The sequence below is a fragment of the Camelus bactrianus genome, chromosome 13, assembly GCF_048773025.1.
Source record: "Camelus bactrianus isolate YW-2024 breed Bactrian camel chromosome 13, ASM4877302v1, whole genome shotgun sequence".
Classification (NCBI taxonomy): Eukaryota; Metazoa; Chordata; class Mammalia; order Artiodactyla; family Camelidae; genus Camelus; species Camelus bactrianus.
This window is the reverse complement of record NC_133551.1, coordinates 11861962-11887675: the sequence shown is the minus strand read 5'-3', so window position 1 is coordinate 11887675 and position 25714 is coordinate 11861962.

The window sequence follows — 25714 nt, the reverse complement described above, 5'->3', positions numbered from 1 at the left end:
TTTGTAAGGGGAATTAGCAAAACTGAACAACTAGAGATTTAGTATATTGATAACTGTGATCAAACACTGTAGAAAATATACTTTTTCAACTTGAAGAATTAAAGTCAATCTGAGTATACGAATTTATCATAAGACAATGTTAAAAAATGGTGACAAAAATGTAACTAGAAATTCTTATATATTTATATAAATAACCTATAGGTCAAAGAAAATTTTATTTTGAAAATTACAAAACACTTTAACATGAACAATACTGATAATACTATACATCAAACTTTCAGGATGCAGCCAAATCACTAATTTCAGTGAAATTCATGGCCTCAGAGCCACATGCTAGTAAAGAATTAAAGTTGAAAACAAGCTAAATGTCAATCTCTGCATGTGATACAACTACAGAAAAAGTAGAATAAACCAAACTAAAAATGAAAGCATACTTAATGAAACAGAAAATCAATGTACAGTAAGAGGATCAAAGCGTCCAAATGTTCATACTTTGTGAAACTGGCAAAGCTAGACTGACAAATCAAAAGAAATGAGACCTGTGCTCCAAATTGCTGAGACTCTAAAGTGCCTCAAAAAATATTGTCACAGTCTGAAAAACAAGAAAGGACCAAAGAATCTATAAGAGCATGCTTTTAAAAATCCACGATGATTTAGGTCACCAGGTAAGAAGATAAACTGAATTCCAAAGGGCCCAAATCTCCTTTCAGAAGCCACAGAATGTTTTTAACCATTAGCAAATTTTAGACATCAGGAAAAGTAAGTAAAATTTTAATAAATTTCTTCAAGGCTGAGTGAGGACTAGAATCCTTTTTTTAAAATTTATCTATTTTATTTTATTTATTTATTTTTAATAGACTATTCTTTTAGAGCAGTTTCAGGTTCACAGCAGAATTGAGCAGAAAATACAGAGAGTTCCCACACAGCCCTCCCCACCCACACATATACTCCACTACCCTCAGCATCCCTCATCACTGTGGCATATTTGGTACAATCAGTGAACCAACATGGGCACATTACTACCAACCAAAGTCCATAGTTTCCATTAGGGTGTACTTTTGATGTTGTACATTCTGTGGGTTTTGACAAATGCATAATGACATATAGTCACTATAGTATCATAAAGAATAATTTCATTGGTGAGTGCTAACATCTTGAGCAACCTTGAGATGAGAAGAATTCACATCTATTCATAAAAAGTGTTCCACTGGCCTCCACCGGGTGCTCGTAATAAACAGCAGATGCCGGGAAGTAGATGTGTGACATCCTTGGTTGGACAGGCTGACTGGGCTTCCCAAGGTTCTAGGTGCAGCAGGAAGGCCTGGAGAACCTAGGAGCATGCAGGCCCTCAACAAAGCCTTGCCTTGAGTGACAAACGCAGCAGTCTACCATTGGAATAGGTCAAGGGCACAGAGAGACACTGTAAGACAGGTCTGCAGGTCTGCTAAAAGTTGACGGTGGAACAGGAATACTCAAAATCCTCAGACCTCCCACTCAGATCAATGCCATGTTGGAATTCTAATGGAGGAATGGGAAGCTTGTAGTCTACTTGATGTAGCTACAGCAAAACAAAGCCCAGCCAGGTGGACACAGCTGCACTCAATCAATGCCCCCACAATCAGAATAACTGAAAATTTTCAAACATAAATGTTATTATCTCAATGTCTACTGTTTTACAATGCCAAACATACAATTAAAATGTATTCAAGCAGAAAAATAAACCCAAAACACATTATAACGGTCCATTTTAATGAGATAAAATGAGGAACAGAACCAAAATCAGAGATAGATCAAATGTTGGAAAATCAGACAGGACAGGGATTTTAAATTCCTATTATTATTATTATGCTGAAGGATCTAGTGAGAAGGTGATGAACACTCAGGAACATTTGTGAAATTTTGTGAAGTCATGGAAACTACTTAGAGAGTTAAATGAAAATCCTATAAAAGTAAACCACATTATCAGTGATTAAGTTTTATTTTAGTGTAATTAACTTAAAAATATGCAGGCAAATTGGTGGAAAGAATCAGAGAACCCGAGATAGAGCAATTCATTTTAACCACATGGAAATCAAAGAAAAAGAGAAAAAAATGCAACTGAGCATTCAGTAGCTGAGAACATCTCACAGGACAAGGTCTAAAGGTTTACTGTAGGTAGTAGGAAAAATCCAAATAGAAGAAGTAAAGAAGGAAGAAGAAAACATATTTGAAGGGAAAATGGCCAGAAATTTTCTAGAGTAATGAAAGGCAAATAAATGTCAGATCAGAATCTCATGGAACCCATAGCAAAACAGATAGAAGATAAATATGGACATGTACCTCACAGACTAGCAGTAAAAACCAAGTATAAATGCCCTGTAGGGAACTAGTGAAAAAATGAAATGCTACACACAGAGCAAGAAAAATTAGGGTTGGAAACAAATATTGCTAGAAATTATATCAACTAAGAGAAAGTAGAATAAACTTTCTAAAGAGCTGAATGAAAAATGTCTACCATTATTAGCTATATACTTAAAATATTTTTCATGTTAATGCAAAATAAAAACTTTTAAAGTATGGTTTGAACACTTGTACCCTGTTGGTCGAAATATAATTTGGAATAGCCACTATGGAAGACATTAGAGGGGTTCCACACAAAACTATAAATAGAGCTATCATATGATCCAGAGATTCCATTCCTGTGTTTGTATGTGAAAAAGAACAAAGTTTGAAAAGACACATGCTCCCCAGTGTTTATAGCAACACTATTTGCAATAGCCAAGACACGGAAGCAACACAAGTGACTATCATCAGCTGAACTGATAGAGATGTGGTGTATGTACATGTAAATATACATATAAAGTAATATCACTTAGTCCTATAAAAGACTGAGACTCTACCATTTGTGGCAATGTGGGTGAACCTGGAGAACAGTATGCTTACTGAAGTAAGTCAGAACAAGAAAGACAAACACTATGTGATATTGTTTATCTGTACAATGTAAAAGTAATACAAATGAATATACATTCAAGATAGAAACACACTCACAGATGTGGAAAACAAACTAGTGGTTACCAGTGGGGAGAAGGCAGTCCAGGGGGAAAATTAGGGGTACACAATTTAAAGACACACACTACAATGTATAAAGCAGACATCTAACAAGGAGACATTACACAGCATAAGGATTATAGCCATTATATCATAATAGCTTTGAGTAGAGTGTAGTCTGTCCAAATGCTGAATTAGTATGCTGTATAAACTTGTAATGAATATAATTTTGTAAATCAACTGTACTTCATTTTTTTTAAAAAGGTAAAACATGGAAGCAGTGGCTGAGAGGGAGTCAGGTACTGTAAAACGTTAATGCCTAACCACTTACAAGAATATTAAATGCATTTTTAAAAATTAAAAAAAAAAAAGAAACAAACTGACAGAATTTATTGCCATCAGGCTTTCACTTAAAAAGATGCTAAAGGAACTTCCTCAAGCAAAAAGAGAAATGACAGCTTGGATAAATTTGGAACTACACAAAGGGATAAAACAGTTGAATTGGTAAAGTTCTCAGCAAATATAAATAGAACAGAAGGCACAGATTACATATGAGAAATGAGACTCTATCAGATATGAAAAAAGCATCTATTTGCCATTAAAATCTTACAAATATTAAACACCAAGGTATTAATGTATAATTTTATGTAAATAACTGAAAAGTTGGATAAATAAATTTGTTAAAATATAAATTACCACAACTGTTTCAAGGGCAAATACAAAAGAGAAAGTCATAATAACTATTAAAGAAATTTAGTCAGTGAGAATTCTTTTAAGATAGCTCATAGCTTGACCAATCCAACTGTGATTTTTTACATTCAATAACAATAATTTCAGTGTTGGCCAAACTACCATAGAGCACAAAAAATAAGTTGCATTAGTCAACTCATTATTTGAGTCTTGGAAATATTTAATTCCAAACTCTCACTAAAATAGTATAAATGAAAATAAAGTTTCTATCACTTATGAATGTAAAGGCAAACCATTTTTAGTCTGACATTTAAAAAGCTTGCAAGTCATGATTCTAACAACAAGAAAATAGCTGAGCAAACTGAAATCAACAGGTCTTCCTAGATACATGGGAACATAGAGGTCATAGGTTAACTGCCGTCCCCCAGTCTGGAGAGACAGGTAGGTGGACAGAGCATCATAGCTCACCAAGGGCAGGCCTCAGCAGGGGTGGTAAGACTTCCACTGTAACTGATGAGTTGAGTGAGGGTTAGTGTGGACTAAGTTGTGACTTAGAAACATGGAGGATGGTGGTCTAAGGGGGTTCCCCATACTTTCATGAGTTTTACTTCTAAGACAAAAACCATCGGGTTCTCATTGTGAAAGTTGGAGAAAAACATGTGAATGTTTTCAGCAAGGGAGGAGGTTGTAAAAATTTGAAATATGCCCAGAGTTTTTGTTCTCTTTAATAAAGCCTTACTTCAATGGAAACCATTTTGCCACAGCCAAACAGCTTTGGGTTGCATCAAACCAAAGCAACCTGGGGGAAGAGAACTATCCAACTCTATTCTCCCCCATCCCCAACAAGCTTCAATGTTGCATTAAGGAAACACTCATCTCAGCTTCACTGAAAGACTCAGACTTAACAATAGGGCTATAGGATACTTCCTCTTCCCATACCTCACCACTGCATCAACAGGAATCCTGTATGTTAACAGGATCACAGCAAGAAGATCTGCAACTCTCAGACCCTATTTAAGATGTCTTAGGCCATTTGGGCTATTATAACAAAATCCCACAGATCTGGCAGTACTTAAACAATAGAAATATATTTCTCACAGGTGTACTGGCTGGAAATCTGAGATCAGGGTTCCAGTATGGTGGGTTTCTGGTGAAAGCACTCTTCTGGGCTACAGACTACCGAGTTCTTGCTGTATTCTCACCCAGTCAAGGGGACAAGGGAGCTCTCCTGGGCATCATTTATAAATGCATTAAACTCATTCATGAGTATTCTTCACTCATGAGGTAAACAATTCCCAACGGCCCCACCTCCAAACCCAGCAAATTGGGCATTAGATTTTCAACATGTGAATTTTGGGGAGACACACCCATTCAGATGGGAGAAAATTTATCTAGGGAAAGCAAAAGAACAACAGAGAGACAAAAACAAGAACAGTAAGGGAATTTTAGTTCCTGACACCTCAGCTACAAAAAGAAGTGGTAAACACAACCTAACTCCTAGGTAGATGACATAAAAGTTCTCATTAAGCACATATTTACCTCAGTTCTTTAACCTATGAAATCATGCCAGCTTGCAACACAATTTAGAAGGGACGCTAAAAGGCAAAAAAAAAAAAAAAAAAAGTGGTCTGAAGAGAAAAATCACATATGAGAATGAGAACCAGACATGTTGAAATTTTCAAATTGTCAGAGAGTGAATTTAAAATATGTATGATTAATATGCTAAGAACTCTAATGGAAAGAAGGAAAGAATAAATGAGTACTACAAGGAGAGAGATGGAAACTCCCAGAATTAAAAAGAAATGCTAGAATCCAAAAACATATTGACATTATGAAGAATGGCTTTAATGGATTTATCAAAAGATTGAACATGGTTGGGAGGGACTCAGTGAGCTTGGAGATGTGTCAGTAGAAACTTCTCAAATTAAAAAGCACATCATATTCAAATTGTAGAAAATCAAAGACAAAGAGAAAAACTTGAAAGAAGCAAGAGGGAAAATACCTTACCCACAGAGGCACAAGGCTAACAATTACAGCAGAATTTTCTTTCTAAACCATTCAAACAAGAAGGGAATGGAGAGAAAAATTTAAAGCATTGAAAGGATAAACAACAGAACCAAATTAGAATTCTCTACCTACTGAAATTATGAGAATGTATTTGAAGAAATCATGACTGAATACTTCCTAAACCTAAAAAAGGAAACAGGTATCCAAGAACAGGAAGCGCAGAGGGTCTCAAACAACAATCTAAACAGTCCTACACCAAGACATATTAACATTATGATGGCCAAAGTTAAAGATAAAGAAGTGATTCTAAAGGCCACAAGAGAAAAAAAAAAGTTAGTTAAAAGGGAACTCCGATAAGGCCTTCAGCTGAATTCTATACACAAGCATTGCTGGCCAGATGGCAGTGGCAATATATGTTCAAGTCCTGAATGAGAAAAGGCTGTAACCTATGATACTTTATCTAGCAAGACTCTCCTTTAGAATAGAAGGAGAAAGAATCTCATAGACAAGCAAAAATGAAAAGAATTCAGAAATACTAAACCTATCCTAAAAGAAATACTGAGAAGTCTACTCTAAATAGAAAAGAAGCAGGAAGCTACAGAAATGAGGAAAAAAATTGGAAAAACAATAACCACAATGAGTTGTGATGGAATAAACATGAAGTTGGAAAAGAGGACATCAAAATCATAAAAGGTGTGAGGGAGAGCAAGAAAATGTGGATTTTTTCTCCTCTATTTTTTAATCTTTTTAGGATGTGTTTTTGTCCATATGACTACCAGTCTAAAGCCAATATAGTAATGGGTAAACATTCTTCAAAAACAGGGTAATCACAAATCATAAGCATACAATAGAGTCAAAAATGCCAAAAACAATCCAAGCTAATACAAAAGAAAATTATCAAATCACAAATAGGAAAAGAAAGGAAGAAGAAGAAATATCAAATCAATTGAAAGCAAAGTTCAAAATGGCAATAAACACACATTTATCAATAATTACCATAAATGTCAATGGACTAAATAATCCAATCAAAAGACTTGGAGTGGCAGATGGAATAGTACAACAAGTGCCTCCAACAAACTGCCTACAAGGGACCCACTTGAGGGTAAAAGACACACATAGAATGAAAGTGAGAAATTGGAAACAGATATTCCATAGAAATGGAAATGACAAGATAGTGGGAATAGGAAAACTCATATCAGACTAAATAGACTTTTAAACAAAGGCCATAAAGAATGATAAAGAAGGACAATATAATGATCAAAGGAGCAATACAACATGTGACTATTACACTTGTTAACATACATGCACCCAATATAGGAGCACCTTAATATATAAAACAAATACTCACAGACATGAAGGAAGAAATTAATGGGAACACAATAATAGTAGGAGACATTAAAACTTCAGTAACATCATTGGACAGATCTTTCTGACAGAAAATCAGTAATGCAACAGAGATATTAAATGACACAACTGAACAGCTGGGCTTGGTTAATATTTTCATGACATAACATTCCCCCCAAAAACAGAATATATATTCTTTTCAAGTGTGCCTGGTATATACTCTAGGATGGACCACATACTCAGGCACAAAAGAAACCTCAGTAAATTTAAGAGGATAGAAATTATTTCAAGCATCTTCCCTGACCACAATGAATCTAGAAATCAATGACAGAAAAATGAATGAGAAAAAAAAATGGCTGTACAAACACTAAGTAACATGCAACTAAAGAACCAATTTGTTAGTGATGAAATCAAAGAAGTAAACTTAGAACATTGAGACAACTGACAATGAAAACACAACCACACAAAATTTATGGGATGCAGCAAAAGCAGTCCTAACAGGGAAGTTCATAGCAATACAGGCTTTCCTCAAAAATCAAGAACAATATCAAATAAACAACCTAACTTTCCAGCTGAAAGAATTAGAAAAACAAGCAAACAAACCTAAATCCAGCAGTAGGAAAGAAATAATAAAGATCAGAGAGGATATAAATAAAATAGAGATTAAAAACAAATAGAAAAAAATCAATCAAACCAAAAGCTGTTTTTTTTTTTTGTAAGAGTAAATAAAATCAATAAACCTCTGTCCAGGCTCACCAAGAAGAAAATAGAGAAGACACAAAGGAACAACATAAGACTGGAAAAAGGAGGAATTACAACAAACACCACAGAAATTTAAAAAACCATAAGAGAATTCTGTGAACAAGTATATAAAAACAAATTGGACAACCTAGAAGAAACAGATAAGTTTCTAGAAACAAAAATTCCACCAAAACTGAATCAAGAATAGATCGCTTGAAAAGACTAATCACTGAAGGTGAAACAGAACTAGCAATAAATGCCTCCATGCAAACAAAATTGCAGGACCTGATGGGGAGTTTACAAAACATACAAGGGAGAACTATACTGATTTTTCTCCAACTCTTCCAAAAGACTGAAGAGGAGGAAATACTTCCAAAAATCATTCTATAAAAGCATCATCACCCAGAAGCCACATTCAGACAAAGACATTACCAAAAAATAAAATTACAGTCCCACATCTTTGATGAACATAGATGCAAAAATCTTCAAGCTAATATTAGTAAACAGAATCCAACAACACATAAAAATGATCATATACCATGATCAACTTGGATTTTACCCAGGGTAACAAGGATGGTTCAACACATGCAAGTCATTCAACGCGATAAACCACATCAACAAAAGAAAGGACAAATTTTACATGATCATCTTAATAGATACAGAAAAAGCATTTGTTAAAATTCAACACTCAATTATGATAAAAACTCTTACCAAAGTGGGTATATAAGGAACATATCTCAACATAATAAAAGCTATTTATGACAAACCCACATTCAGCATAATAATCAATGGTGAAAAGTTGAAGGCCTTCCTACTAAAAGTTGGAATAAGACCAGGATGCCCACTCTTACCACTTCTATTCAACGTACAATTGGACGTCCTAGAGACAGCAGTCAGGCAGGAAAACTAATTAAATGGGATTCAAATTAGAAGAGAAGAAGTAAAATTCTCATTCTGTGCAGATGTTATAATAATATATATAAAAGCTCAACAAAAAACCACTGAAGCTGATAAAAATTCAGCAAGGAAGCCAGATACAAGATTAACATACAGAAATTAGTTGCATTTCTTTACACCAACAAAGGAATATCAAAAAAAAAAAAAAGACAGTAAAGAAACATCCCTTCTCAAATCACATCCACAACAATAAAATACTTAGGAATAAATTTGACCAAGGAGGAGAATGACTTATAAGCAGATAACTACAAAACACTGATTAAGGAAATTAAAGATGACTTAAAGAAATGACAAGTATCCCTTGCTTTTGTGGTAATAAATCAATATTATTAAAATGGCCATACTTCCCAAGGCAATCTACAAATTTAGTGTGATCCCAAGCAACTTACTCATGGCATTTCTCACAGAACCAGAACAAATAATTCTAAAATTCATATGTAATCACAAAAGACCCAGAATCAACAAAGCAATACCAAAGAAAAAAATGAAACTGGAGGAATACTCCTCCTAGACATCAGAGAATACCACGGAGTGACAGAAATCAAAACAGTATGCTTTTGGCCCCAAAACAGACACACGGATCAATGAAAGAGAATAGAGAGCCCAGAAATAAACCCACAGAGCTACAGTCAATTGGTCTTCAACAAAGAAGGCAAGAGTATACAGTGGAGAAAAGACAGCCACTTTGGCACATGGTGCTGGGAAAACTGGACAGTGGCATGTAACTTAATGGAGTTAGTACACTCCCTCACACCATACACAAACGTAAACTCAAAACGGCTTAACGTCTCAAATATAAGGGTAGACATGGTAAAAATCCTAGAAGAAAACACAGGCAAATTATTCTCCAACATAAATCTTCGTGATGTTCTCCTAGGGCAGTCTAGACAGGCAATAGATAGAAAAGTAAAAATTAACAAGGGGGACCTAATTAAACTTTTAGGCTTTTGCACAGTAAAAGAAACCATAAGCAAAACAAAACGACAATCTATAGAATGGAGAAAATATTTGCAAATGATGCAACTGACAAACACTTCATTTCCAGAGTATATAAATAGCTCATACAACATAATAACATAAAAACAACCAAATCCAAAAATAGGCAGAAGACCTAAACAAGCAATTCTTCAATAAAGACAAACAAATGGCCAATAGGCACATGAAAAAAAGCTCAGTGTTGCTAATTATCAAAGAAATGCAAGTCAAAATTAAATGAGGTTATCATCTCACACCAGTCAGAATGGCCATCATTCAAAAGTCCACAAAGGATAAATGCTGGAGGTGTGAAGAAAAGGGAATCCTCCTACACTGTTGGCAGAAATGTAGCTTGGTATGGCCATTATGGATAACAACATAGAGATTCCTCAAAAGACTAAAAATAAAATTTTCGTATGATCCAGCAATCCCACTTTAGGCCATATAGGGAGGGTACACCCAAGTGAAAATATACAGGCACCCAATGTTCATAGCAGCATTATATACAATAGTCAAGACATGGCAGCAACCTAAATGTCCATAGAAAGAGGACTGGACAAAGCAGTAGTGGCATATTTATACAATGGAATACTACTCAGCCATAAAAATGAATAAAATAAGATTTGCCACAATATGGAAGGAACTGGAGAATGTAATTCTAAGTGAAATATGACAGAAAGAGAAAGAAAAATGCCATATGATATCACTTCTATGTGGAGTCTTAAAATAGAAAAAGAAGACATTAATGGATTTATCTAAAAAACAGAAAGAGACTCACAAACGTGGTGAACAATCTTATGGTTATCACGGGGTGGGAGGGGATAAATTTGGGAGTTTGAGAATTGCAGCTATTAACTACTATGTATAAAAATAGATTTAAAAGAACCAGTTTCTTCTGAATAGCACAATGAACTATATTCAGTATCTTGTAATAACCTTTAATGAAGAAGGATATGAAAATAAATACGTGCACATATATATGACTGGGACATTGTGCTGTACACCAGAAACTGACACAGTGTAACTGCCTACATTTGAATTTTAAAAAAAGAGAGAGATTCTAACCCACACTTTCAGGCAAATATGCTCAGATCCTAAAATAATCAGTCAGTAGATTATTATGTGTGGAAAGTAATGTGACCATTGAGTTTGGGACTATAAAAACTTTAATCTGAGAGAAACCTGGCAAAGACCCACCAGTCCTGCTGTCTCTTTTCTTGCTGTCCCTGAATTTCTCTGATTAATATTTTGCAAAATACAATGTTTAGAGTTCATCCCCATCTTTTGCATGAATCTAAACTTCTATTGTCAAATTAAGGACAAAGCAAACCTGAAACTTTAGTTTCTGTTAGTATACATGAGAGTGAAAGTGGAAGAAGGGCAGGACTGCTTTGAAATAGGGTTCATGCTGAGAAATCACCTGTTGCTTCTCCAGAACAATAAAATGTGTGGTTTAATTCAGATAACCCCAAAACAGTTGCAGAATAGCTGAATCTTCTTGTGAAAACCACTGGCAACTTTACCGCTCAGAGAGATCTACAACTTTCAGGGCTCCACCCAGAAACTTTTTCACCTTGGGAGTTTAACCTAGGTTCAGTCTTGGCTGCAACCATTCCTTCTTGGGGAGAGGATGAAAGTATTATTATTCTGTCAGATGAAGGCAATTACCTATATGATAGCGACCTCAATTTTCAAGTGAGCATAGGGTGAACTCTGTATGAGAAGGTACAGGACCCTCAGGATGACACAGTAAATTGTGCGTCCAGTCCTCATGGGAAAACAGGATACCACTGATCCATGGAGACATGTCACATGCGGGCTAAAAACAGTGCAAATGGATCTTACCTGCTTGTTTAAAGAAAAAGTATGGAACTTCATCCTGCCTCTCTGGTCACTTTCATTCTACCTAAATGCATGTCCTTAGTTGTGTGAACTCAGCAATGAAACAGTCTTCCTTCTTCTTTTCATTGTTATGGAGAGTATATTCTTTGCTGATAAAAGTTTTCATTCACCAACAATATGAAACAACTGAATTTGCTATCTATCCACAAACCATTCTCCAAATGAACTCAAGTTATTCTTCTTAATACATTTGGGTGTGTTTCCTTGAGAAGAATTCAATTCATGGTAGATAAAAGATTATTTTATTTTGAAAAATGTATAAATCAAATAGTATAGACAAGCCTAGAAGCATATAGTATATACTTCAAGATAAATCTTATTTCTTACTAATTGATGGGATTGGATATTATGTTTCATTTTTATACTTCTCTGAGTATTGCAAATTTTTTTCAATAAATGAAAATTTCTTTATCATACAAAAGAACATACACAAAGAAAGTAATTTCTCTTTTGAAAAAGAAATTTATTATTGCTGGGTGCTAAGTCCCACAATCCATTGGTCACTAGTTGCTAGACAAATATTTAATTAGCAATGACAATGTATAAAATCCGTCACACATTAGTGGTCACCAGTGGACACACAGGAGAGTTATTCCATTGAGGTGGGTTGTGTGGGAAAGGCAGCGTGGAATGAGGGAGTGCACTAGCCCTCTTGGTTTGGACAGAAACCAGACTCATTTTCAGTAGCTGTGGCATCCATTGTTTTATCCTGGTGGTCCAACAGGAAGACATACCAGTACGTTATCCATGTGGTGATTTACTTGAAAATATTTCCAGTTAACAGTGTGCTGTATGTGTTTCCAAGCTGCCTCCAATTTAAACCCATGGGTCGACAATGAGCATGTGAATTGCCCTAATGTGGAATCATCATGTTAAAGGTTGTTGGCTTAGCACAGGAAGAATGGATTTCTGAATTACCACCAAGGCATTTGTTCATATATATCACTTGAGTAGAAATACTGAAGCCATTCATGTTAACGCATGTGGTAGCTCAGGAGAGGAGGACAGGACCGTGCTCCCTGCCCACCGAGCCTGGTGCAGGACTAGGGCCTGAGGCCTTGCTTCTTCCCCAGAGGGAAGACGCTGCCTCTGCCTTAGCATCTCACTGCCTCCTCCTTGTGGTCGGGCTCTGCCTCACACAGAGGGGCCGCCCTGGGTGCAGAGAGATGGCTGAAGTCCTCTTACCATCTTCTCATGTTCAAGGTTCACACTGTGGCAGAATTTAATCTGAGACTGAGGGGGCCGCAGGAGTCCTCCTGACACTCTTACCTGTGACTCAGCTCTGAGCTTTCTAAAGTTCTTCCCGGTATTCTTGGAGAGAGGCCTCCTCTATTTTCTTTGCATTTAACAATTTCCTGCCCTGATTCTCTCAGTGTTTCATTAAGAACTACACTGTCTGAGGCCTACTTGAGAGCAGGCTAACAGGTGAGAACACAGCATCCATGAGGCAAGCTGCAGACTAAGTCTGAGAAAGCCAGGAAAGAATTCTTGAAGAGCCAAGCTGCTGAATTAGTGTATTACAACACCATGTGCAAGAGTGATCGTGACCCTGGCTTCCAAAACAATTTGTTGAAAACTACTTGAAATAGACCTTTTGTTCCTGCAATAATTCAATGATTATGAATTATTTTTGAAGTATGTGAGAAGCCTTTCTCCTGGAGCCCTTTATTGGGGTGCATATAACACATGACAACAGATGACAGCATATACTTGAACGTCAAAGTGGGGATCTGTTCCTTTACTCAGCCTCACTGATCTTCATCTCACTCCTAATACCTCCCTGATCTATAAATAGCTCTAATTCCATGCCAGCAGTCTTGTGTTGACTGTTGCATGTTCTGTGCGAAGGACCTGGGTACTGGGGTGCCTGATGGGGATGCAGCACTGTTCCCTGCCCCTCACCCCCTTCCCAGAGCATCCAGACACGCAGCCTGCAGCGCATTTCTCTTGGAGACACCAACGGGCTTCAGGACAGGCTCAGCTCTAGGATCTCTCCTTCCTGTGTTGGCTGCAGAAACTACAAGGCACCTGAAAATGACCTCACCTCCCTCGGGAGCACAGAGCTGTGTGCCTCCTACTTTAGAAGGAGAGAAGACATGAGAATTTATGGTAGAGTTGTTGTCTGATGGCTCAGAGGACAATATTCAGATTCCACCATGCTGTCAGCCTGTGGGTAGTTGTCATATTCAGTGAGATGTTGTTTCTCATAGAAAAAGCATGATTTTATTTTAGCACAAATACCCTGAACTGATTTTTTTAAAACTATGGTGGAACTATGAGGCGTTTTCATGATTTGGTAATTATTTACTGTTTTAAACACCACAATGTCCCTGTGGGTCTAAAGCACTAGTGTAATTCCTGGAGACTGTCGTGAGAGGAATTTTGAGGACACAGAGCACACAGAGTTTTCATTCCTCAGAAACAACAGACAGCAGGCTACCATGTGGTACACAGCCCTCCTGCCTCAGTGAGTCCCTTCCACACTAGTTCCTCAAAGTGTGTCCTGGATATTGAGAACCCTGGGGAGTGGGAAATACAGTGAGGACATGGTAAATTGAATAGTTGTTTGTGTATTGATGCAACCCACACCAGCTGCTTATGTGGTTGGCTCTGCTCTGAGAACTGAAGATACATGATGGTGACCAAATCCGTGAGATTAAGAAATAACAGGGGAGACAAAAGTACACAGGAAACCTTCAATTTTATGATTGTATTAAAATTGCTGATAGGAGTGAGCACAGGAAGGCACAGTGGCAGCAGAGAGGAGGGTCCCCTCACCCAGGCTCAGGAAGTCAGGAATTAGGAGACCATACAGAGGAATGGAGGCTAAACAAGGAGGACCAGAGGGGGAAGCAAGAGTGTCTTTTGAAGAAGTCTGTGCATTGTGTGCAAAGGCCCATAGCTCAGATAGTATGTTTAGCTTGCACAATTCCAAGGAGTTGATTCCAGCTACAGCAGCGTCTACAGCAGGAGAGAGCATAAAGTGCTCCCCTAAATGGAGTTGACACTGAAGAAAACGTTTCCTCCTGATGCACCAAATTTATAAATGCGGGAGGAGAATTTAGATGCCATTCCAGCCAACCTCCCATATGGCTTTATAATGAAGAAGTAGGGAGTCAAATCTTAAAGCTTTATGGGAAAAACCATATCCTGATGAATCCACAGTATAACGAAAAGTCTACCAAACATACTGAACACAGAGACATGCTTTGGTACATGGGTGACTCAGGGTTCCCAGTGACAATGTCCCTTTCTTTTGTGGTCTTGGTCTTTTTTGCATGGGTAAAGAAAGAGGACTAAGTTTGAATACCCCAGGAAATTACTATTCATCAGGTCTTCTGGCATTTTACCGATATAGAATCAGAGATTTTTGTCACTTGTTAGCTGGTCAAGGACAAAACTTCCACTTTAGAAAGAATGGCCTGATACACTCTGGGCATGTTGGAATTCTGGATTTGGCGATTTTTACCAGCCGACATGGCAAAATCGTGGTCATTGAATGGACAGCCTTCAGGCAAGACTGTTTCTGGGAACCTTTGAATCATTGCAGCTCCTATGCCTTTAAATTTCCTTTAATCTAATATAGCATCATGTTATTGCAAATAAAATTGTGCTAAACCAGCAAAGAGAAGGAACATCATTTTCTGCACCAGCCAAGGGTCAAGGAAGTAATTTAGGGGAGGAAGGAGAGGCAGGCAACCCAAGTGAAGAAACGCATGGTTGGTGTTCTTAGCAGTGATATGGAGCTTGGTGAATTAAGGGTTTCTTTAATGTGTATTGAATGAGAGATTAATGAAAACATGGTCATAATTCCTCGTGATCCTATTGTCTCCATGGCTGAAATGAAGGGCCCTAAAGTAAAGTAATACAGTACTGCCAGAAAGAATACAATGTTCCTTGAGGAAATACAATGTGGAAAAGAGTGAAACAAATATAGAAATCAGATCTTATGTGTACACACACACACACACCCCCCATAAATGTGTTTGGGAATTCTCTTAACAGAAAACTCCAGAGAGTGAGGTCAACCTAAATATAATTTGGAACTCACTTCTCATCTGTATCAGATTTCATCACACTTGAAAGTGCCTTACAGAGTCGTTCTGTGGTACTTACCTGGTGTTTAACTGTTTAATAAGTGTTTCTGATGGAATAAATGAATGAGTAAACAAAAATGGATATTCTTCTTACGTGTTATCAGCTACTCACAGTGCTAAATACAGCAACACATTATGGTAAATAACAAAATGGTACTATAATGCATAAGGCCCTAAGAATGTAGAGTTAGGCCCTAGGGAAAGTAAAGTGAAGGGCTCGGTAGTCTTCTGCAAGGATACGTTATTTTGGGATGAAAATTTAGGTGTGTATATATTCTTTCTCTGGAAAATGCAACTGTCCAGGGAGTACCAAAATATGCTTTGTATAATGTATTTTTAAATGAAATTACTTTATTTCTTGAGATTCTATATGTACTAAGTCCTGCTCTGATGAACTCTTTTTGGCAGTACAGAATAGGAAGAGCACAAAATTCAGAATGTACTTATGTGAGCCTTGGTTTCTTACAGCACTGAATGTAACCTGGAAAATTATTTTCATCGTGTCAATTGGTGTAAACTCATTTGCCCCAACATTAGTTCTCAAATTTGGGCATTGTTAATTGTATGAGTCAAGTTGATAGAGCTAAGGGATACCCATAGAGCTGGGAAAACATTATTTCTGAGTAGGTCTGTGAGTGGGTTTCTGGAGGGGATTCATATTTGATTTACTAGAGTAAAAAGATCCACCTTCATGAATGTGGGTGGACATCATCCAATCCCTGGTCTCAGGCCTTCAGACTCAGACTGAATAACACCAATGACTTTCTTGGTTCTCCAGGTTGCAACAGATTGTGGTACTACTTGGCCTTCATAATTGAATGAGCCAATTCTTATAACTCTCATAGTTATACATAATTTCTATATATAATATGTATATATATGTATGTGTGTGTGTATATGTTTGTGTGTATGTATATGTGCGTGTGTGTGTGTGTGTGTGTGTATTCCATTAACTTGAAAACCCTGACTAGTACAAATTTCTTCAGTGAGCTTATCCAGCACAGAAGTTTTACAAGCAATAACCCAAGAACATCAATCACCAGTTGTCACTTAACACTCATCACTATTAGCATGGCTCTCAGTCCAGGCTCCAATTGAGACTGAAGTCAAGTTCTGAATGATGGTACTCTGTTGGTCCTATCCACTACTAAACCAGCCACCACATAGGCCATTCTCTGGTACCTGGAAACAGCTTCAAAGCATCTTCTGGTACTCATTTTCAATGATGGGGTGTCTATCTATTTTCATCACCAGGGTGAAATCCAGAGAGTCCCAACAAAGCCTGGTAAAAAAAATGTAAAAACTCTGTGGAACCTTCTACTTCATTGGGTGTCAAGGAAGGTTTTGCCCTAATTGGCTGTGTTAGTTGAGTCACAGAGCTGGGAACTGAGCTAAGGAAGGAGAAGAGTTCTACATTGTGAATTTCCATATCTTATAAAATGTTTTCATAAATATTAACTTTTGCCTAGTGTCCCCTTTCCAACCATGATGAATGAGTCCCAGGAAAGAAGAAATAGTCTCAGTTGCCTTAACTTTGATCCCAGTAAACCTTGGAGGTTTCGTACAGTAGCTTGATGATGGTTCCCTTACTACTGTAGGCAAAATTGCTACTCAGAAGCACAGCCAGTGCAGGGTCCACGAGTTATTCTTAGGGTCACCGTAGAAAGTGTATTACAGCAAGGGGCTAAGAAGTTTGTTCTTCTTTCACTCATTCATTCAATGACTATTTAATTAATTTGTACAAGGTCTAGTACATAGTAGGTGTGAACTACTCAGCAGGGTATTATATCTTTAGCAAATTTTATTTACTATGACAATATTAGAGACACAACACTAGTTGGTTCAATTCAACAACAATTCATTGGCTGTCTGCTAAATACCGGGCAGTGTATTTAGTTGTGTTTAATGCAAAGTACCATATGACAGTCCTTGTCCTCAAGAAAATGACTTTCTGGATAGGCACACCACTAAAATAAACATAAAACTGTTACCAAGTTTATCATCTCTGCCAGCAGTGGAACCAAAGCTATAGTGTAAAACACAAAGGAGTAAATTCAGTTAACAAAAACAAGTATCTTTTGAAGACAGAGCAAGAGGAGTCTACATCTGATTACGAAATGATGGCAGTAGGGGAAATAGCTGGGCACTGCAGAACTGATGCAATGTAGATCAGTGGAGATGACAGGATCGTGCAGGCGGAAGAACCAACACAAGCCAAGTCAGAACTGTTAAAAGCACCATCATGTGAAAAGTGTGGTAGAGTTATGACATTTGGCTGAGGCAGTGGATCACTCTGTGGGAGTGGAAGACAAGGAGAGTTGGGGCAAGATGTGAAGAACCCTGAAGGCTGGGCAGATGGAATTAGACACCACCCAGATCCCACTACAAGTGCTAGATTAGCAAGCAGCCCGATCTCCACCAGTCAGTTACAGTTTCATATATCTTGGTCCCCTAATCAAATACAATCAGATAAAAGTAAGCTTAGGTCAAAGTACATTCTATTTCAACATTGAGCCCATCTAAGTTTTAGACTTTATAGTGAAAATTTTAAATATAATTGAAAACTGTTTCCAATTTTGAAATTAAAAATAACTTTAATTTAGAATTTCTAAATCCTTCCCCTCCCTTTTTTTCAATAATGGGAGTCTCCAATCTGCTGGTCCTACTTTCAGTGTAGACTCTGACTCGAGTAATATCAAAATTATCGATTTCACCTAACAGAGAAAGTCAGTGTACCTTAAATTATCACATTTACTCTGTTTTCCTTCGGTCAAGCTCCTGGTTTCAGAAGTCAGTGAAGAATCAATCTTCAAAGCCCAAAACTTAGACCAAAACCTTTATGAATGTTTCTGGTGCAGCTAAAGCTTTACTGAATACAATTTATTGCTTTTTTGAGTTAAAGTCAGTTCACAATATTGTGTCAATTTCTGGTGTATAACACAATTTTTCAGTCATACATGAATATACATATATTCATTTTCACATTCTTTTTCACCATGAGCCCTGTGCTAAACAGTAGAAACTTGTTTATCTATTCTACATATGCCTGTCATTATCTTCAGATCTCCAACTCCCAGTCTATCCCTTCCAACCCTACTCCCCTCTGGCAACCACAAGTTTGTAGTGCATGTCTGTGAGTCTGTTTCTCTTTTATATTTACATTCATTTGTCTTTTTTTTTTTTTTTCAAAGATTCCACATATGAGTGATATCCCATGTTATTTTTCTTTGTCTTTCTGGCTTACATCACTTAGAATGACATTCTCCAGGGACATCCATGTTGCTGCAAATGGCGTTATGTTGTCATTTTTAATGGCTGAATGGTATTCCATTGTATAAATATACCACTTCTTCTTTATCCAGTTATTTATTAAAAGGCATTTGGATTTTTTCCATGTCTTGGCTATTGTAAATACTGCTGCGGCGAGAATTGGGGTGCAGGTGTCTTTTTGAATTAAGATTCCTTCTGGATATAGCCCAGAAGTGGGATTGCTGAGTCATATGGTAAGTCTATTCATAGTCTTTTGTGGAATCTCCATACTGTTTTCCACAACGTCTGAGCCAAACTGCATTCCCAACAACAGTGTTACATTATAGGAGTGTTCCCTTTTCTCCACAGCCTCTCCAGCATTTATCATTTGTGGAATTTTAATGATGGCCATTCTGACTGGTGTGAGGTGATATCTCATTGTAGGTTTCATTTGTGTTTCTCTGATAATTAGTGACATTGAGCATTTTATCATGTGCCTATTGATCATTCATATGTCTTCATTACAGAATTGCTTGTTTAGGTCTTCTGCCCATTTGTGGACTGGGTTGTTTCTTTTCTTCCTATTAAGTTGTAAGAGCTGATTATATATTTTGGAGATCAAGCCTTATTCTGTTTCATCTTTTGCAAATCGTTTCTCCCATTCTGTAGGTTGTCCTGTTGTGCTTATGCTTTCCTTGCTGTGCAAAAGCTTGTAAGTAAAATTAGGTCCTATTTGCTTATTTTTGCTTTTATTTCTATTGCTTGATTAGACTGCACTAGGAGAACATTGCTGAGATGTATGTGAGATAATCTTTTGCTCATATTTTCTTCTAGGAGTTTTATTGTGTCTTGTCTTATGTTTAAGTCTTTAATCCATTTTGAGTTTGTTTTTGTGTATGGTGTGAGGGAGTATTGTAGCTTCACTGATTTAGATGCTGCTGTCCAGTTTCCCAACATGATTTGCTGAAGAGACTGTCTTTATTCCATTGTATGTTTTTGCATCTTTTGTCAAATATAAATTGACTAAAACATTGCAGGTTCATTTCTGGGTTCTGTATTCTATTCCATTGATCCATATGTCTGTTTTTGTACCAATACCATTCTGTTTTGCTTACTATAACTCTGTAGTATTATCTGAAGTCTGTGAGGGTTGTTCCTTCAGACACATTCTTTTTCTTCAGTAATGCTTTGGCAATTCTGGGTGTTTTGTGATTCCGTATAAATTTTATTATGATTTGTTCTAGTTTTGTGAATGAATACAATTTAAGTATATTCCTTCATTGGAATCATGTTTTCAAGGCTTTTTTATTGAACCTCATAACTCCACATATTTTAAATGGTATCACCCATGAACCTCATAAGTTACAGTTTAGAGGTTCTCTCACCTTGAAACTATCTCTACGTGTCCAATTGGGCTGCAACCATGGCATCCTTTACTGATCATGATTTGATCATTCTGTTGTCCACCCAACTAGCCTCTGGTCCATTACCTTCCTCACAGTAGTTTCTATAGGACTTAATACAAAGCTCTGGATTCACCTCTCAAATAAAATATTTACTAAATTGTGTTATTCTCCAAAGTGTTAAAAATCAGATGAAAATCTTGCCCTGAAATACAAATATATTAGTACTGATTACAGAATAATGTTTAAAGTAAGAGAATTTAAATCCATTATCCACAATTTGGGTTTACATTTTGCAGGAATATGTCACAAAAGTTGAATTAACATGGCATATTAAAAGGCAAGAGCAAAGATGGTTTTCCCATGATCCTCACTGTCCAGGCCATCTGTGTCTAAAAGGATCAGGCTTTGAAACAGTGGGCTGTATAACACATCTAGATGTCCTGGATTCAGATCTCACTGTACAGCACAGATGGAAGCTTCCAAGGGAGAAGAAGTAAACAGCATAAAGTGCCAGGACATGCTCCATGCGGCCCAGGGACCACAGGGTTTAGATTTGTAATAAAATAATGGCCCAACAGGGAGAGGAATTGCTTCTATTTCAGAAAACACAGGTGATCCAGTCATAATTATAATTGAAGAATTTTCTCAAGAAATATGTTGTGCCCCTGATTCACCACATAATTTAAGAAACTAAATGCCAAAACAGTACAGAATTAAGGTAACCTCTGTTAACCTGTATAGTTTTATCTGATGGGCAAGAAGAAAGAAAAAGCATGCATTCATAAGCAGAATTTGTGAGAGGGAGGAGATAACAAGTCTGCATTCCTGGTCACCTTCACGTAGCACTTTGTTTCCTTATCTGTGTCATCCTAAGAGGAGGACCATTCAATGGGGAAGCTGCCATCTGAAGAAGGAGAGTGGGAAGCTACCATCATGGTGCAGGCCTGAAAAAGATTTTCAGTAACACAGGAGGGAGGACTGAGTCTTGAACCTAGTTGCAGAACCCATAATGAGACCCGAACACCCAGCTAAGTGGGCAGAATTTGTTAGACGACAAAACTACTTAAGTCTCAGTGATGCCCATGTGATGTTTAAAATGAATAGAATGAGAAAAGCAAATGATGTATGTCAGAGCCTTGAGAATGCTAACATTTCTGGGGTCAGCAGAGGCTGGATGGGACATGAAGGAGATGAGAGAAGTGACCAGATAAGGTTCTAGGAGTTCCAGGACAACATGATGTTGCATTAATTCAACTAATAATTGCGGAATCCTTACCTTGTGCTGGGCACAGTTCTAAGTGCTCAGGATCCAGAAGTGAACAAAGGGGTAAAATCTCTGCCCCAAGAAACTCTAGTCTACTTGGGTCATCAGGTAATTTCCAAAAAAAAAAAAAAAAACAAAAACAAAAACAAAATCAAAGTCCATATGTGTGTTAGATCATGGTATGTGCTCTGGAGAAAAACAAGCAAGGGATGAAATTCTCAGGAAATGGAACAGAGATTGTTGACTGTTGAGTTATATGCAGTGTATTCTGAGAAAGAGTCCAAATGAAGGTGATCAGCAACCTTGATGAGGGCAGATTTGGTGACATGATGAAAAAGGACACAGATTGGGTGGAGATGTAGTTGTGAAACATAGGAGAAGAGGTGCAGAAAGCAGTTTGTCTCCACGTGGAAGGGAGGACCCGCATGGTGCCTAGAGGAAGCTATGAATCTAGGGTTAATTTATTTAACTGGAAGAAGACATTTCTTGTTTATACATTGACAGGATGACAGCAAATAGCGAGGGTATCTGAGAATCTCCCAGGTCTGACAGTCCCACATCTGAGGGAGGCTCTACTTTGTAATTTTCACCTCGATGAGAGGGATGTTTCATGACACCGAGGGACTTGGATGTCCCTTTATCCTATGAAGTGCTAAGCAACATACTCATGTCCCCACACTGCGTCCAGCCCTTTGACTAATGTGGGGGTCACTTCAAACAGTAACATTCAGACCATCCTGGATCCGAAGTCTGAAGAGCTCTCATGTCCAAAGGTGACCCACACTTAGGCGTGAGTGTGTAAAATTATAAATACTATAATTTTATTTGTCAAAGTAATCACTATCATTTAGAGGCTCATTCTTACATTGTTTCTCCTTGGGGTGGATGCAGAACTTGGGGGATGGGGCTGCACTTTTTATTTTGGGAGCCCACTTTCAAAGATGCAAAAATAAAAATCAAAAAGTAAATATTTATTTAAATGTACAAAGCAATCATAACCAACAACAAATTTGAAAATTTGTCAAGTCATCAAACATTTTGTTTTAGTTTTCTTTTTTTTTTTCTGTTGCAGTAATTCTGATAATCATTGAATGTTAGTGTGATCAATAATTCTGGGGAAACTGAAAATATAAGAACATAAGGCATTTGTCCATATTGAACTACATAACTAGGATTGTATTATCAATTACTGTCTTACTACATCTGTGACCTTCTCTATGGAGATAGACAGGAACTGCATCATGGAATCTTTGTGCACTTTGGTTTGATAGTTGTTGTTGTTTTTTGCCCAGAATATTCTGAGTGGATAAAAAGACATTAAAAGTGTTAACTCCACCATCACCAGTATCTTTGTGAGAAGTTGGCTCTTTGACAATACTTTTAAAACAACAACAACAACAACTAAGTACTCATAGTTAGATGTTGCAGATTCACTTTTTGTAATACTGTCAAAAATAGATTCTTTTTTTTAACATTTTTATTGATTTATAATCATTTTACAATGTTGTGTCAAATTCCTGTGTTCAGCACAATTTTTCAGTTATTCATGGACATAAACACACTCATTGTCACATTTTTTTCTCTGTGAGTTATCATAACATTTTGTGTATATTTCCCTGTGATATACAGTGTAGTCTATTCTACAAGAAAAATAGATTCTTAACATGACTGCTGAATTGAGGAAGCCATTTTATATAAAAATTACCAGGAAACAAATTTCTAATTTCAAAAATTAAGTATACCCATTTCCTATGATATGAAAGCAATCACATTTTTCATGAAAAATTTGTCTTTAAATATGAGTTTATATCTGATCCTGCCTAATTTTAACTGTTAAAATATGCTCTTCTTTAAAGATATCATGATGAAATTAGAGGACCAGATTTTTAAATACTCTTTATTTGGTAGCATTAAAATAGGGAAATGCTATGGTTTTCCTGCAAATCATCAGGGTACATTTTAGCGGGACGTGTAATCCAAGGGAGTGGGAGGGGATTAAGCAAACCTAACAGTGCTGGGAGGGACTTCTAGGAGTCAGCCAGGATCCACTGTAGCCAGTGTAACAGTTCATGGAGAAAGGGTTTGAAAGCTCAGTTGGGACCTGAGTCATGGGCTTTATTTCACAGACAGGTAGAGTCTTGAGGGTTATTATTAAGCATGCCCATCTCTCTGATGGCAGGAGGAGAGAGAGAATAAGGTGGATACTGGACATAGAGATCAACCAGGAGGGTGTTGCTGTGGTCTAAAAGGCATGGTACAGTCCTAACTCTCAAGGCTTATTAAGAAGCATTTATCCACAGGGTCATTCAGGGATCCAGTTTCCTTCCAGTTTGGTGTTCTGCACCCACTAAGACACTTTGCTTATCTGCAAGATCACAACTTGACTACTGCCACGTCTGTGACCCAGGTAACAAAAGGGGAGAGAGGCTGGTGGAGCACAGGCTCAGAGTTCTACTGCTCAATTTCACAGTGACATACATGTGCTTCTGCTCACAGTGCATGTTCAAACTTAATCATGTGTCCACACTTAGTTGTAAAGCAGCTGGAAAAATATAATTTCTGGATACTTTTACATGAGCGCATTTGTACAACAGAGTCATATGCTATTTAGACCTGAAAGGTATATAACAATAGCAGGGAATAATTTTTAAATCCCAAAATTAAACTTGGCAGTTTCAAGCATTGAACTCAATTCAGCTAAGTATAGTAGCTTGGGATTTCTTAGACATAGAAATTAATTTAGGAGGAGAGTTTGACAATTGATACAAGTCTGAATAAAGAGAATCCTTCTTCAGCCAGCTTAACTACAAGCTTCTGTTCCTTTTTTTAAATTTTTGTTCATGATGCTACGAAATGTGAAGTATCACATGCCTTGATTTCAAACTATACTACAAGGCAAAGCAAGATTTTTTGGTTTTATTCAGAAAAAGAAGGATAAAGGACTTTCTAATATTTCTTCCAGGTTCCATATTTTGTTATTTCTATAAGAAGAAATATATTTTAAAATTACATCCTATCCACCTAAGTCACAAAGTCTGACACAAGAGTATTACTGTGGTATAGGCGTATTGTTAAAATGGTTTCCTAAATGACTGGAGGTTAACAAGGCTTTATTTAACTGACACGAGTCTATGTTCAATAATTTAACTCCAGATAAGTTTGCCTCATATCTTTTTCTATCAAGCGTGTGTATTTGTCACGTAGTGCTCTTTGCCTTGGGACATAGTCTAAATACACAGAAACAGTCTCATTTTAATATCCTTGTGTACAAAGCTTGTTTAAAAGCATGAAATTGCAGAGGGACAAGCTCTTCTTAAGGATCACACTCTTGAAGCAGTTTCAGTTCAGTAATTTGTTGAGTGTGATTCTTCAGCTAACCATAATGTGGCTATAAAGAAATAAAGACTTTTGTGGGATAAGATTCATATAGGATTAGCACATTCAATATGAGGGGAGAATAGCTAGTGTGACTTAACTGTGAAAAGAACATAAAATGAAAAATACATTGGATATTGCTGGGAATACTGGTACCCAGGGTAAGAATCTCAAACCATGATGTAATCTTACACCTAAAGAAACTAGCAGAAGAAGAAATATAAAATCTAAAGTTAGTAGAAGACAAGGAACCATAAAGTTCAGGGCAGAAATAAATGAAATAGTGTCTTAGAAAACAACAGGACTAATAATTTTAAAATTCATATGGAAGCACAAAAGACTGTGATTAGGCAAAAGGAATCTTGAGAAAGAAGAACAAAGCTGGAGATATCACACTTGCTGATTTCAAACTATACTGTAAAGCTATAGTCATTGAAACAGTATGGTACTGGCACCAAAACAGACATAGAGCAATGACACAGAATGAAGGACTCAGAAATGTATGCATACATATATGAGCAATTAACTTACAGCAAAAGAGGCAAAAAATACAATATGGAAGAGGCAGACTCTTTAATAAAAGGTGCTGGGAAAACTGGACATTACATGCAAAGGAATAAAATTGGACTACTCTCTCACACCATGCACAAAAATAAATTCAGAACAGGTTAAAAGTTTAT